The sequence below is a fragment of the Chamaea fasciata genome, unplaced genomic scaffold, assembly GCF_029207755.1.
Source record: "Chamaea fasciata isolate MVZ Bird 193981 ecotype frontalis unplaced genomic scaffold, bChaFas1.0.hap1 SCAF_1, whole genome shotgun sequence".
NCBI classification, from domain to species: Eukaryota; Metazoa; Chordata; class Aves; order Passeriformes; family Sylviidae; genus Chamaea; species Chamaea fasciata.
The window spans coordinates 38,893,614-38,906,988 of record NW_027094086.1 but is presented as its reverse complement, the minus strand read 5'-3'; positions in this window follow the sequence as shown (position 1 = coordinate 38,906,988).

Sequence of the window (13,375 nt, the reverse complement as noted above, 5' to 3'; positions counted from 1 at the left end):
GAGCTGAGAAAAAAAGTTGTTGTTTTTGCTGGCTGCAGATGAAAATCATTAAACTAGTTTTTCTTTCTGAAATGGACTCAAAAGAAACACCAAACCTTCAAAAATTCCTATGGGACAATGGAACCTGCATCTGTCCAGACCTATTTACCCATTACATATAGTAACTCTGTAGTCGCAGCACCATTGATATACACGAAATCTCAGACACCATCACACTGTAATAATGGATAATGCTGACATTTTAATGGAAAAAATTTGTAGCCTCACAGCTGGCTTTTGGGACACAACATAGCAGAAGTGGGCTGCAGGCTCTGACCTTGAAACTCTGCTCTTGATCTATCATTAGCACAAATTGTGCCTGAGAGGTTTGGGCCTCAGACAACCACCAAGAGACCCCAATTTGTCTCATCAGATCCAAGACTTCCAGCACTTTCCCTCTTCATGTTGTGAGTGAAATTCTTAGTCATGTTCTTCTTTACTGTGGATGTAACAAGTATGTACAGATTTCAGCTACACCAGCCCACATCAGTAACTTCAGTTTACTGTACTCATTTTCTATTTTGATTTCTGAATAAATGGTTAAATCATACTTGGGAGGGATATTTGTATCTGAAAAATTAAAGATGAGGTAAGCCCATCAACTTGATGGATTAAAAATTAGAATGAAAATATGCAGAGGGATGAAAATGATTTTGCTTTTGTTCAGAATAGATGAATTGCAGATCCTTATGCTGAGGCTATTAATTCATTATTTATCTCCATTTTTGGAACACTGAAGGAAAACGTGGGGAAGCCTGTGGATATCTTCCTAAGGAAAATGGATGAATCTAAGAGAATGTGGGAAAGGCATAACTAAGAACAAAAGCCTGTCATGTCAGTTTGGGAACTGAAAATGTGTTATTTTGTTTCTGTCCTAAGCATTTGAAAATGCTGTGGTGGGCACAGAACAGAGAACTTTGCTAGCAAAAGCAAAAATCTCTTTTGCTTCCACTTTCTTTTTGAACTGTGCCAATGAAAGCCTAGTGAGCATCAACACAGCAGCCAGAAACCTCCTTCATCAATCACCTGGGCAGAGCTCAAACACTTCACAGGTTCATGTTGCTTCTAAGAATTTCTGGAGCAGGCCTCACCTGTAGCTCTGTTTCAACCCCCCCTCAGTAATAATGTGGCTCTATTGCTTATAGAGTGTAGCCCTGTGGGGATTAAACTGATCGAGTACCAGGCACACTTCACAAAGACAGGGTGAGCTCAACTACTATTTCTGAAGACATAATAGAGTAATTGGCTTTCCTGGGGGAAAAAGGTCATGTTATAAAGCTGGATACCACCAGCTCTTCTAAGATATGTGTGGCTAGAACATTAACTTTTGCAGCAGTGCTAAGTGCTACTTTGCTTTTACAAAACTGAGTTGGTAACTGGTTCAATTTGAGAGAAAATACTAAAATGCAACATGGAATAAAATCTAAGGGGAGGAGGCAAAATAAAATTAAATCACTTTTAGACTGATCAGTTCTCTGAAGTTTTCCACTTCTGTTTGTCAATATACTACAGAAAAAATAACAGTTTGCAGAATAGACTCACAATGCAAATGACAGCTGAATGATTACTATTTCCAGGATTCTGGAAGCTGTCTCTTTGGAATGGAACACATGTCAAATATAAATATTTTATTCAGTATAAATTATGAAAGTATGAGAAAATTATCAGCAGAGATTCCAGGTTTTGTACCATTCATTAAATTTTTTGATAAATCATCCCTGTTAGGGGAACTGGGACAGATTTGAAAGCCCAATGGATATTAGGCTGGCACAGCTCTTTTCCCCCAGTTACAACCAGCAGCAGGTTTCACAGCTAGCATATGTTTCTGGCAGGCATGTGCACCATGAAGAGTCACAAATATACATGCACATAGCCAGCCATACAGATTGACACCGACAGAGGACTGTCACACCAAAGCTCAGTGTCAGGGGCCTCATCCTGAACTCTTCTCTGTAGAAAGATGGAGTCTTGTTAGTGGAAAGATATGCATATATTTAGATACTCCTGGATCCCAGACTTTCCATCTTAGTAGCACCATGGATACACAGACCTCTCAGCTCTGATTCCAACACAGAGTTTGGCACTTGATTTTTCTCATTATGGTGAAGAACTGGCTCTTTTAATTCCTAAATATATGTCCTGGTTTAGGGCAAATTTTGGGAGGAAAACATCCCATAGTAAGCCCTGTGAAATCTCTTCTTCTGTGTCCCATACTGTGTCTGACACCCTCAGGCAGCACACCCTGGGGATCTGAGAGATACTTCAGCATTGACTCATTGTGGTGGTTTTCATGGCTGGATGTTGGGGCTGAGGGTCTCCTGAGACAAGCCTGGGACTGGTCTGAACAAGGTGTCCCTTCCTCTGAGTCCTTAATCTGGGTTTTCACTTGCCCCTGTGCTACTCTGTGCTTGTGGAGATGGACAATCTGATGGGTTGATGGCTCTGTGATGGACACTGGAAAAGCCCGTCAGGTTATTTGGTCTTCCCCCATCATGACTCTCTCTGCTTCTTTTTTGACATGCAGAGCGGTTTTTATCACATAACAATCTTAGCTGCATCTTTTTAGCTGTATACCTAGTTTTAATTATTGCATGAGTTTAAAGCATCACTAGCTTTGGTATTGAAGTTTGTATTTCCAGAAAAGCATATGGATATCTTGCAGAGGTTATGCAGTGATGTACTGCAAGGATTAAGACTGTGTTTGATCCCTGGATTTTACTAACAGGTAAAGTAAAATTCATTCCAGGATTTCATCAGTTCACTGGAGGGATCCCTCAAATCACCAAAATCCACACACAGAAAGATTTCCCATTTTAAAACCTTAGAATGTTCAAAATTAAAAGAACTGCTCAAAATGGAAAGGTAAAAGAAGATGAAATAGATATTAAATACTTAGAACATTTTTACATTAAATGCTCAAACCAGCCTGAAGCAAAATACTATGATTTCATTTAATTGGCTGAAAGTTTTAATGAAATTTAATTCAGTTTCTAGAAATACTTTCCTATTCCAAATTAAAATGACCATTATGTTAAGGTCTTTATACAATTTCATTCACTGTTTCTGAGAAGCACTGGGTGGAAAAATGGCACAACAATAGCTGTATAAAAGCTAATTTAACAAAATCCAGCTGTTCCCTGAATGTAGCAGTGGCCTCCACCATTTTGTATGAAATACTGCTTTTTAAATTTACCTCAAAATAGCAATATAAAAATATGCACAATGAAGCCATTACACAATAAGAGGAAAGATCCTGTAGTCCTGATTTTCAGAGAGGCAGAATATTGCTCACTCAAAATAGAAATCTATTTTTAAAGTGGTAGGTGTTAAACTTCTGGAAATAATTTTTATTTCAGGAGTCCAGTGGTCATGGGAGTGGAAAGGTGTTCTGTGTGTCTGTTGTGCAGACCAGTTTTATGACTCAAACAGCTGCAAAACTGGGCAAGTGAAAACAGGTTTTCACATGACTTTGCTGGCTCCCCTGCCCCTCCAGATCTGTGCTGTGTATGGGCTCTCTCTGCTCTCGCAAGGGCTGTGGATGCACAAATATCCTCTCTTGCTGCTCCCCCATCCCTAGATTTTCTCCCCCTCGTCAGATCCATTTGTTCCCTGTGCTGGTGTCAGCAGCAGCAGGGAGCACTTGGGCAGAGAATGCCTCATTGAAAAGCAGTTGTTGTGGGCTTCATGCTGTTTAATCCTTTCCAGAGCTGGTCTCATCTTCTTTTTAATGCTGCTGCTGTCAGTCATGGAGCCAATGTCATGGTCATGTTAAATGTCAGGGGAAAGGGGGGAGGGAATAGAAATCCTAACAAAGACAAAGACATAAATAAGGAAACAAAACCCCAAAGAGAGAATACAAGTGAGATACTCTTAAAATTGCTAATGAAGAATTGCAGTTGCCCTATTCCACGTGTCAGGACCTGTCTGAACTCTGATGCCCTGAAGTACATGCTGCTGCTCAGCACAGAGTATCTGGCTGGAGCATCAAGTGCTCACTGTCCTGGATCCAAGTGTCAGCTGGAGGAGACTGTGTGGCTGCTTGGTGCTGCTTCTTCATCCCTCGCATGCTCCTGTGAGGCTGCATCCATCCATCCATGGGCATGTACAGCGTATGTACAAATAATCCCCAGAATTAGGAATTTTCTTACAGCCCTTCTGCTGCTTAGAGATCAAGGATTTGCTCCCCATGGTCCCACTCTTCTCCCTACTGACCAGTGACAGAACCTGAGGGAATGGCCTGAAGTTTGTGTCAGAGAAGGTTTAGGTTGGATCTCAGGAGAAGGTTCTTCACCCAGAGGATGGCTGGGCACTGGAACAGGCTCCCCAGAGAAATGGTCACAGCCCCAAGTCTGAAAGAGCTCAAGAAGCATTAAGACAATGCTCTCAGGCACATGGTGTGACTCCTGGGCCTGTCCTGTGCCGGGCAGGGAGTTGGACTGGATGATCCTTCAAGGTCTGTTCCATCTCAGGGTGTTCTATGATTCTGTGATTCCCCGACCCATACTCAGAAAGCAGACAGGGTCTGATGCCTTGCTATAAGGGGCAAGGTGCTTCACAACTGCATGAAAATGGACTTGGCCTGGACAAAGCTGCTGTTTCTTCTTTTTGCTGACACAAAGGCATTTGTCTTTGAGAACATCTGTGTGTAAACACCATATAGCTGAGGGGCTGTTTTCTCTTTTCTAAGGTTCAGGGCATCTTTTCTGGTCATTTCTGAAGAGAAGAGAGGTTTTGGGATTAGCACAAATCTTCTTTGTGAAAATATAGGAGAGGTTTTGTTTTTGCTCCACTGAAGGACAAAAATGAATTCCAAAATCTCCCAAGTTGTCATGAAACTGAATTGCTGTGCTCTGGCTGTCCCTTGCCATTGTGCTATGAGGGAAGTTTCTCTTCAGCTCTTGGTATTTGGAGATAAACCCACAAAACTTCATATACATTAAGAACTTGCAGCCTGTCTCTGCAGCTGCCTTTATTATGAATCTCTTTCATTTTAAGCCTTTCTAAACCCTTTGGCTGAGAGTTATTCTGAAGTTTGGATCGTAAACAACTGCGTTCATGAGCTGAAGAAAGTTTTCAATGCTGAAGTTCAGAAACCAAGGCAAGGTAGGTCTTTGCTAAGCAAGCAATATAAATGCAAAATGATGCATTTAAACTGGGTTGCAGCTATGTCTAAGAGATGAACACTTTTTATTTTGTGTGTGTGAAATGCATTGCACATGGGTCCACAGAGCAGGAAAGAGGAGTAGAAGTTTTTCATTTTGCTGGATCTAAAGAAAATAGTATCTTAAAATAAGATGCTGGAAATTCTACTGTGTTTTTGGGAGAGCAGAATGGAAATAAGAGATATAAAAGGCTAAAGAAGAGCTAGAACTTGTTTTGTTTGATTTTACCAGAACTTTTCTTCACAAGCCTCCCTAGCCTATACAAAGCAGAATGTTGTAAGTTTCTCTGAGCATCCAACAGGAAAGTTTTCATCTCCACCTGTTCAAACAATCTGATTGACTGAGTGGAACTGGTTACTGGAATGACTGGGCAAAAAACCCATCATGACAGCCATTTGCTGATGATGCACTCCAATTTGCTCAAAGGAAGAAACAAAATATGACTGTTTTGTGACCCCAGACAACACATTATATATTCCGGGTGAAATGGCAAAATAAGAAAAAGGGACTGGAACAGAAGGAAGGAGCTGTTAGTTACACCGAAACATTGAGACTGGTTAGGAGAATTTTTCCTTGAATTTCCTTTTGCCAGAACTTAAGTTGTGACAACTCAAGTCAAAGGAGGGTATTTGGCACCGGGAAAACTCCTTTCTTACCCTGCTTGTCTTATAACTAGAACTAAAGGAGATTGATACCTGCATCAAGCCAGCTTTTCATCAGGAACTTGAGCTTCTGCCTGGAAGTGGCAAGCTCAGTACCTTGTGTCCTCTAGTCACCTCTTTCATAATCTCATCCATCCCTTTGCTCAGCAAACAGTGAAGATGAAATCTGGAGGGGTTCTGCCTGCGAATAAAAAAGTCATGCTGTCTGAGTCATGACTTGGAGAGCATTACTTTTGAAAAATAACCCAAGACTGTTTGTGAGCAAAATGGCAAGCACCAGTCAGCCCTCACTGCCTGCCCTCAGCAACCTGGAGAGAGAATCAGAATGGAGTGGTGTTCTGGAGTACTACTCTGCTCGGGTGTTTTCCATCTTCACTCTGAGAGACCTAGTGAAAAGCCATGGCTTGGCTAAATGATCTGGAGAATGAGGAAGATTGTGGAAATGCACTTTCTGTCTTTTCCATGAACTCTGCATTTCATGTGTTTCTAGGCTGCAAAATTTCATATCCCATATGAAGTAAAGGTTTGAGGGCACAAAAAAGATTCAAACAGACCCTTGCTGGATCTTACAACCAAGATCAGTTCAAGAAATGTCTGTCTCAGCACAGCCAATAGCCACTCTGCTGGTTGAGATCTGACACATTGTAATACAAATACTGCAGACAAAAAGGCTTGGAACACTGGACAAATAATTGTGGGTTTTTTTTGGTGAGAACAATTTCAAAACTAAGTAACTGCAAGTAAGCAAGGGCCTCAGAGTCATGGAACATACAGTGAGATAATCAAGTTTAAAATAAAGTGGCCAGGAAATGAATAAATACTGCCTTACATCTGTGAGACTCAATTGTTAGTTTTCTCCAAGATAATGTTATAAACCATGATGTACAGCTAGAAATTGCTGTTGTCCATATTATACAGGGTATAGAATAATTCCCCTCCAGTTTACCAGGTTTAATTTATCTTTTAGCCAGTGGTGATTCTGTGCTACTTAGGGATCATCTAACTCCCACACATTGCTAGAAAGTGCAACTCTAACATATCACAGCTTCTCATAAAAAATTTGTCCTTCATAGAAGGGCAGTTCTGAAGATGAACTGCCTAAGACATCGTGTGAAATGAAAAAGTGGTTTTATAGAGCTAATAATAGTTTTTTTGAACTTGATGAAAAAGCCATTAATGTCTTTCTTCATCCAAAAGCATTTCTCCTCCAATTAAACACTGGGGAATCTAATTTCCCTTAATTAAACTGTAACTTTCCTAACTAGAAAAACTTATGTGAAATGACATGCAATATCACAAATTGCATTTGCAGCTCTTCTAGCTCTTTGGTATCTAAAAATGGTGATCCCCAGAAAGTGTCACATTTTCAAAATTCATTCAATCGTGGGTAAGAAAATATGTAAGTCAACGCTCTTAATTTTCATTCTACTACACTTGGCTTAGCCTGATATAGGTCCCAAAGAGAATTATTTTAAAGACTAAGCTAGTTTCTTAAACTGTTTCCTTTTAAGTGAATGAATTCAACTCTCATGAGCTAGAGGAAAAATCATCAATGGTATTTTAAAAAGAGCCTGTACCAGACAAGCACAGTTGGGAAAGCTCCTGCACTGTCAGGGTTTAGGCCTCAGGAATGCTCCTGCCAGATGAAATGTGTATTTTTTGTTAATACACATTAATACACTTTTTTGTTAGTAATTTCTCAATTTCTCAGTTTCTCAGGAGCCTGGGGAGGAAAGTTCATTACTCAGAAGTACAGCTCTACTAAGACATATTTTCTAAAGAGCCCACCTTTCCTGATGTCCTTGCAGGGAGCTTCAATTCAGGAAGCGTCCCAGAACTCCAAAAGCTGAAGACGTCAAAATCCTGGGAATGGACCCTAAACAGGGCATCACCTGTGTTTTGAGATCCTGAGATTTAGGGTACCTCTCTCTTCCTTGAAGGAATATGGTTGGTGGTTTTTTGCCTGAAAGTGGAGACCCATCTGAAAGGTCCTCCCCCTGCAAGACCTGCTAGGGAGGAAACAAAGAAAACATGGAGGAACAGCAAGGCAGGAAAGGTTCCCTGAAGAGATAGGAAAGAACCAATGAAATCATTCAAAAAGGAAAAATCTCTCCAAGATCCTCCCAAATTGTTCTTTCAGTTTCTGAAGGGAAAGGTTCATTATGCCCAGGTGGACCTTGCTTTAACATCAGGGCTTTCAAAGAAAAAGGCAGCAATACAGATTCAGCGGTTGCACTGGATTTAGTTTAATTTCTAGAGTATCTTAGACAGACTGAGACAGAATTCATAATTTATTTTCCTTTGTTGCTGAAAGAACAAAACAAATATAAAAATAGAATACTGAAAGTAAAAAAAGTCCTTTGTTATTGATGACTTACTTTTTAGCACTGCATGCGCTTGTAGCTGATGTGTCATGTGATTTATTAGGATTTTCAGCCTTTGCATTACTCCTGGATCTTCTTTAGAAAAGATGCAATTTAAAGGCTAGTGTTGCTGGAGGCTGATAATTGCACAGTAATTGAGAAACTCAATGGAAAACACATTTCTATTTCAGGCAGTCAATGTGATGAAGTGAAAAGAAAAAATCATAGCGGTTTTAAAGTCATGTCATCAGAAGATAGCACGGAAAGCATGAGTGAAGGTGTCTGCATGATTACAATTTTCCATGCAGGCACATGGGATCCTTAACTTCGTGTTATACCTTTATTTATACCTTTATACCTATATTTATACCTTTAGGTATAAATATAATTAACACTTTTGCTAGAATAGACCTTGAACTAAAATAGATGATATTTGATTTTTCAATGATGTAAAATAATACATAGAAATTATGATTTTGCCATTCAAGATACATATCAGAAGATTATTTGCTTTCTCAAATATTTTCTTTTTATTTATCACTCCTAATTTCTGATAAGTTATGATACCTATTAAACTAATACATAGATTTCTAGGGAAAAAAAATCTATTACTCATTAATTAATCACCTGGCTGTGGGATAATGGTTTTCTATATTGTTTTAGAGAGAAAAAATTCACACCTTTGTGGCTTGTAGAATCAGAATAATTTTTTTCGAAGTCCTTTTCTTGAATATTATTGCCTGCTGGTTAGAGCTATTAATACTTTCTTTTCCAAATGTAACTAATGTAGGAGCTACCATTAGTCTGCACTCACTTCTTTGGCAGGAAAGTAATTCCTCTGATCATATAAATGAGATTAATTGCTCTGTTCTCTGAGGTATGAGGAGATGTACCTGCCTCTGGGGCTTTGGCAGTCAGCACAGTGAAGAGGTGTGCAGCAAGGTGTCTCTATCTGAAGATAAGAAAGACGGTCTTTCTTATCTTCAGATAGAACAGATAGATCTTTTAGAAAGTGTTCTTCAGCTGCTCCTAAGGAAGGCAAAGCTCTTTCTGGCCAGAGCAGTTTTACTCTGTTGGTAAGCACAGTGTTGTCCCTGTCACATAAAATGTGTAATTTCCAGACCGAAATGTCTTCTTTTATTTTTCTCTTTGGGTTGTATATAAGGGGTTGAAATAGTCTGAGGAAAAGCCACTGTGCACAAAGCATCTGATGGGCAGACTGCATCAGATGGACCATGCATCTGATGGTCCTTTCGGACAGTAACCTATGATGTGATAACACCTTAGAAAACTCATTTCTTAAAGAAACAGAGAAAACAAATGGGGAAATTGCTAGGTAACAGAGGTAGAACAGGTGAGTGTTTGCAAGGAAAGATTAGAAGAAAAAAGTTACATTATGGAACTATTTCTTGACCTCAAATGCCTGTTTGCTGTTTCTCAGAAAGAAGTGTTTTCATCTACATCACCTTGAAAGAAAGATGGTTATTTGGCTGCTGAGCTGCAAATGACTCCTGGGAAGCAGAAAAAGGAGTGAAAAAATATTGAAACTGTTCATTAAGTGTTCCAGGAGGCCTAAATAAAGGTTCTGAATGAAGAATGTGAACATGTATATATTTTTTTCCTTCAAAATAACTGAGAAAATATATTATCTTTTACTGGTTAATCTTTCTTAATCCCATAACAGAACTGCTGGTACTATTCCTCTTAGGGAAGAATTAATTCATTACAAAAACAAACAAACAAAAAATCTCTCTAAAGCAGATGTATTAAAAAATGCACATCAAGGTTGAGCTATAATTACTGCTTTCAGATTTATGCAACAAAATTTATTTGGAGACTGCTGTATGATTTCTGTTTCTGAAATACTGATCACGAAAAATCACTTAAGTGTGCTGGCTGAGTGTGTTTATACAAATAGTAAGAAGCAGAAATGCACTTTTGTTGCTCAGGTAAGCATACAAAATTGTTTGTATACAATACATATTTCTTGAGAAAGAGCCAATGCTCCAACTCAGTTGAGACCAAAAATTAGAAAGAATTGATGGGTTGAGCTTCTTTAGCTATTCTGAGATTTCATGCAAACATGTCTATGGCAGGTTTCTTGTTTTGTTTCCCCATGACCATTATCAGCACAGAAGTAGAAATAAAATTTTTAAGAAAGCAACTTGTAGTGGAATTTGATTTAGAATGTGATGGAAGCTATATGAATATGTATTATATGAAGTCTGAGAAAGCAACTTCAGAAAAAAGGGAGACTACTTAAAAAAGGCGCATATATTTTAGTTATTCTATTCCAAATAGTCACTAAGGGGAAGACAAGAAGTGGGAGAATTAGCCAGAAAATACACTTTGTCATGCTGTTGGAGTTTGGGTTTGGGGGGTTTTAGAGGGACACACTTCTTCTTTTCTAAGCACTGTGAAAATAACCATGGTCCACGCACTGGTGTCATCTCACACCACATAACATTTATGCTGGTGGTGAATATTCAGTTTAGTGTCGTTCCAGTGAATGAGTAATACAGCATGCCACTCTGGAAAAAGTCTGGTGAAATATTAACACTACTGTAAGTCCCACTGGAGAATGTCTCCCATGAATATATAACAGATATATTTATGTTATGCACTATTTTGCATTAGAAAATTGTCTCCTCCAAATGTCTGCATGCACATTTGTTGGAGCAACAAACCTCATTCAGTGCAAATAATTCTCACCACTGCAACACTATGAGAAAGATTTCTGTTTTGCAAAACTGACCTATGTGAAAAAGTGTGGAATAAATTTCAAGTAATAGATCAGAAGTTCAACTTAGAGGAAAACAAAATCTATATATTTTTCTCTCCTTGTGACAATTGTAGAAACTGATTTGATTTAAAATGATTAGAAGGTCCACACAGTAATGAGTAAAGACCCACGTAAAAAACAAGTAAAGTCCTGTATGTGGTCCTAATATTGTTTATAAAAACATAGTTCATACAAGATGTATGAGATGTGACACCACAGATGCTTTTTAGTAGTTTTGTTTGTTTGTTTGTTTTTGGTTTTTTTTTTGTGACATCTGATTTGGTATAAGGTTTTGCTGAAGAAGAAGAAATGACTTGTTAGTCCCAGTTGAGATTTCTTTGCAAGTCAAAATCAATAAAATCATCATCATTACTGTCTGTTTTTTGATAGCTGTCTTCCACACTGAATATTAAAAGGCTTTCAGATTGATGAAAAATAAAGATTAGAATGGTGAGAAAATTCTTTTATATTTTACACAAACATCATGATGATTATGATTTGTCAGAAAAAGCAGGTTTATTGTTAGTCAGAGGATTATGTCAAATGGAAAAAAATGTCTTTTCAAATTGAAGGATTAAGATAAATGATTAGAATACTTTTGCCTTTATTGCCTTTTCAATGCTTTTGTCGTATTTTTCCCATTTTTTTCAGAGACACTTTGACTCCAAGCACTTTCTACCTTGCTTCTTATATGCATAAGACCTGTACTAGCAAAGATTACATGGTATTTTCCCCTGGCTGGCCAGATTTCTAGGATTTTCTGACTAAAACCAATTGCTGGAAGACAATTTTACCACACTAACACCTTATTCTCATTCTCAACTCACCAGCTGAACATTGTTTATTTTCTAGATAATCTTGATTACTCTTGTTCCATGTTGGCCATTGCTATTTTAGTTCTGTTTTAAGGAACATAAAAATGGAACACTTTGATGTTTTGCCAGTTCTGATGAAGTGACCTTTAATTCAAGACAGACAGGAATTAAAGAATTTGCTTGCTGTTGTCTACATGCTGAATCACAACATTAAATTTAGGAAGAAATACAGAGAAACATTGTAGTATAGAACTTGTAGCTGTCTATTTGGAGCCCCCAGCTTTGTTTTGCTCCCCTTTGACCCCTGACGACAATTCCATAGCCTGGTGTTTGGAATCCAGTGTTAAAAAAAAGCTTTTGCTCATGCCTTAGGAGTTTTATTAAAGAAAATCCTGATTTGAGATCACTGATAACTTGATACCTTGAGTTGTTACAGATTTCAAAATTTTCCAAGCTTCTGCTGTGATCTGTAATTTAATAAGGGAGGCAGAATGAAGGCCTACAGTACCTTCATCATGGCTGTTTCCATTAGAAGTATCAGTGCCTGTTGGAAGTGATAACTGGAGTCACGTCTTACTCGTCCATTAAACTGAACCCACCAGCAATTGTTCTGGCAGAGCACTGTAAGGAAACAACATCCACAGGTTAAGCCCTGATTCTGCCTGGTGGACTCTGGTTCCTTATATACTGAAAGTCAGATTTAGTAGTATCTATCAATGAACAAGTGTATTTATTCAGCTGGAGAAATGGCTGAAATGTAGACACTAAGATGATGTCTCAAGTATTTTCAGGATACAATCAAGTGTTTTCTGAAGGGCTCCAAGGCGAGAGCAATGTGTCATATAGATCCTGAGCTAAAGAATATCTGTTAGTAGTGAAAATATAAATGCTTTGCAACAAAAGCATCATCTTTGTCTTCTTATTTTGGGTGCAAGAGGAAGAAATTACCGAATCACACTGTATGGTATCTTCAGTATATTGACAGCAATCAAACATACTATGTCTTTTTCTTCTTTTTTAGATAGAGGTAGTACTATGAAGATGTGAGGTGCAGGAACAACCTACTAGATTTGCTGCTGTCTTGAAACCTAAAACAATACAAAATGCAAAACCCAGGAATGGTTGAATTGAACTTGAGCCAGCTATCATTGTTAAATATTGATTGTTCATAATCAGGATGAGTAACGCTGAATCTTGTATGAAATTCTCAGCAGTGAATTAAAAAGCATTTTCCTAGTATTCCTGGATAAGTAGAAATGAGGGAGGACTCTCAGGGACATTGATTAGCTGAATAACAGGAATAGACCAATCTAAAATAAAATTACTCTGATAGCACTCCCAATGACACCAAGAACAAATGGAAACAGCATGAAGATACCAAAGGAGCACTTTCTCATGGCTTAGTTGCCTCTTTGCTTGGTGTCTAAGCAACCTTGCATTCATGTATTTTTAAAATGTATATGGCTTTTCAAGTGAAGAATAGACTCTCTTAAACTTAGAGGACTATTGCAGAAAAGATGTTCAAAGGTTTTCATTCAAGGGTCCTTCAGCA